Here is a 3535-nt window from a genome sequence, read left to right on the forward strand (position 1 = left end):
CTCTGAAACAGCTTTTTAATTGGGGGCCCCCGAGGCCACACTGCCTGTCCCCTGCTCCCAGGGATTATTGAGCAGTATATGGTTAACTATATACAGGCACAAAGCTCTCTGAAACACCTTTTTAATTGGTGACACCCAAGGCCAAACTGCCTGTCCCCTGCTCCCAGGGATTATTGAGCAGTAAATGCTTAACTATATACAGCACAGAGGTCTCTGAAACAGCTTTTTAATTGGGGTCTCCCAGACCACACTGCCTGTCCCCTGCTCCGAGGGATTATTGAGCAGTAAATAGTTAACTATATATAGCACAGTGGTCTCTGAAACAGCTTTTTATGGGGAGCTCCCGAGGCCTCACTGCCTGTCCCCTGCTCCCAGGGATTATTGAGCATTAAATGGTTAACTATATACAGCACAGAGGTTTCTGAAACAGCTTTTTAATTGGGGGCTCCCGAGGCCACACTGCCTGTCCCCTGCGCCCAGGGATAATTGAGCAGTAAATGTTTAATTATATACAGCACAGAGGTCACTGAAACAGCTTTTTAATTGGGAGCTCCCGAGGCCACACTGCCTATCCCCTGCTCCCAGGGATTATTGAGCAGTAAATGGGTAACTATGTACAGCACAGAGGTCTCTGAAACAGCATTTTAATTGGGGGCTCCGGAGGCCACACTGCCTGTCCCCTGCTCCGAAGGATTATTGAGCAGTAAATGGTTAACTATATACAGGCGCAGAGGTCTCTGAAACAGCTTTTTAATTGGGGGCTCCCGAGGCCACGCTGCCTGTCCCCTGCTTCCAGGGATTATTGAGCAGTAATTGGTTAACTATATACAGGCACAAATGTCTCTGAAACAGCTTTTTAATTGGCGGCTCCAGAGGCCACGCCGTCTGTCCCCTGCTCCCAGGGATTATTGAGCAGTAAATGATTATCTATATATAGCACAGAGGTCTCTGAAACAGCTTTTTAATTGGGGTCTCCCAGACCACACTGCCTGTCCCCTGCTCCGAGGGATTATTGAGCAGTAAATAGTTAACTATATATAGCACAGTGGTCTCTGAAACAGCTTTTTATGGGGAGCTCCCGAGGCCTCACTGCCTGTCCCCTGCTCCCAGGGATTATTGAGAAGTAAATGGTTAATTATATACAGCACGGAAGTCTCTGAAACAGCTTTTTAATTGGGGGCTCCCAAGGCCTCACTGGCTGTCCCCTGCTCCCAGGGATTATTGGAAAGTACACGGTTAAATATATACAGCATAGAGGTCTCTGAAACAGCTTTTTAATTGGGGGAACCCGAATCCAAACTACCTGTTTCCTGCTCCCAGGGATTATTGGGACGTACACAGTGAACTATATACAGCATAGAGGTCTCTGAAACAGCTTTTTAATTGGGGGCTCCCGAGGCCAAACTGCCTTCCCCCTGCTTCCAGGGATTATTGAGCAGTAATTGGTTAACTATATACAGGCATAAAGGTCTCTGAAACAGCTTTTTAATTGGGGACTCCCAAGGCCAAACAGCCTACACCTGCTCCCAGGGATTATTGAGAAGTAATTGGTTAACTATATACAGCACAGAGGTCTCTGAAACAGATTTTTAATTGGGGGCTCCAGAGGCCACACTGTCTGTCCCCTGCTCCCAGGGATTATTGAGCAGTAAATGATTAACTATATACAGCACAGAGGTCTCTGAAACAGCTTTTTAATTGGGAGCTCCCGGAACACACTGCCTGTCCCCTGCTCAGAGGGATTATTGAGCAGTAAATGGTTAACTATATACAGCACAGAGTATCTGTAACACCTTTTTAACTGGGGGCTCCAGAGGCCACACTGCCTGTCCCCTGCTCCCAGGGATTATTGAGCAGTAAATGGTTAACTATATACAGCACAGAGTATCTGAAACACCTTTTTAACTGGGGGCTCCCGAGGCCACACTGCCTGTCCCCTGCTCCCAGGAATTATTGAGCAGTAAATGGTTAAATATATACAGGCGCAGAGGTCTCTGAAACAGCTTTTTAATTGAGAGCTCCTGAGGCCGCACTGCCTGTCCCTTGCTCCCAGGGATTATTGAGCAGTAAATGGTTAAATACGTACAGCTCAGAGGTCTCTGAAACATCCTTTTAATTGGGGGCTCCCATGGCCACACTGCCTTTCCACTGCTGCCAGGGATTATTGAGAAGTAAATGGTTAATTGTATACAGCACAGAGGTCTCCCAAACAGCTTTTTCATTGGGTGCTGCCAGGCCACACTGCCTGTCCCCTTCTCCAAGGGATTATTGAGCAGTAAATGGTTAACTATATACAGGCACAGAGGCCTCTGAAACAGCTTTTTAATTGGGGACTCCCGGAGCTACACTGCCTGTCCCCAGCTCCCAGGGATTATTGAGCACTAAATGGTTAACTACATATAGCACAGAGGTCTCTGAAACAGTTTTATAATTGGGGGCCCCCGAGGCCAAACTGCCTGTCTCCTGCTTCCAGGGATTATTGAGCAGTAAATGGTTAACTGTATACAGCACAGAGGTCTCTGAAACAGCTTTTTAATTGGGGGCTCCCGATGCCACACTGCCTGTCTCCTGCTCTCAGGGATTATTTAGCAGTAAATGGTTAAATACGTACAGCACAGAGTATCTGAAACAGCTTTTGAACTGGGGGATCCCGAGGCCACACTGCCTGACCCCTGCTCCCAGGGATTATTGAGCAGTAAATGGTTAACTATATACAGCACAGAGGTCTCTGAAACAGCTTTTTCATTGGGTGCTGCGAGGCCAAACTGCCTGTCCCCTTCTCCCAGGGATTATTGAGCAGTAAATGGTTAACTGTATACAGCACAGAGGTCTCCCAAACAGCTTTTTCATTGGGTGCTGCGAGGCCACACTGCCTGTCCCCTGCTCCAAGGGATTATTGAGCAGTAAATAGTTAACTATATACAGGCGCAGTGTTCTCTGACACAGCATTTTAATTGGGGGCTCCCGGACCACACTGCCTGACCCCTGCTCCCAGGGATTATTGAGCAGTAAATGGTTAACTATATACAGCACAGAGGTTTCTGAAACAGCTTTTTAATTGGGGGCTCCCGGACCACACTGCCTGCCCCCTTCTCCCAGGGATTATTGAGCAGTAAATGGTTAACGATATACTGCACAGAGGTCACTGAAACAGCTTTTTAATTGGGGGCTCCCGGAGCTACACTGCCTGTCCCCAGCTCCCAGGGATTATTGAGCACTAAATGGTTAACTACATATAGCACAGAGGTCTCTGAAACAGTTTTATAATTGGGGGCCCCCGAGGCCAAACTGCCTGTCCCCTGCTCCCAGGGATTATTGAGCAGTAAATGGTTCACTATATACACCACAGAGGTCTCTGAAACAGCTTTTTAATTGGGGGCTCCCGGACCACACTGCCTGTCCCCTGCTCCCAGGGATTATTGAGCAGTAAATGGTTAACTATATACAGCACAGAGGTTTCTGAAACAGCTTTTTAATTGGGGGCTCCCGGACCACACTGCCTGCCCCCTTCTCCCAGGGATTATTGAGCAGTAAA

Source organism: Scyliorhinus torazame, unplaced genomic scaffold (assembly GCF_047496885.1).
Source record: "Scyliorhinus torazame isolate Kashiwa2021f unplaced genomic scaffold, sScyTor2.1 scaffold_82, whole genome shotgun sequence".
Lineage (NCBI taxonomy): Eukaryota > Metazoa > Chordata > Chondrichthyes > Carcharhiniformes > Scyliorhinidae > Scyliorhinus > Scyliorhinus torazame.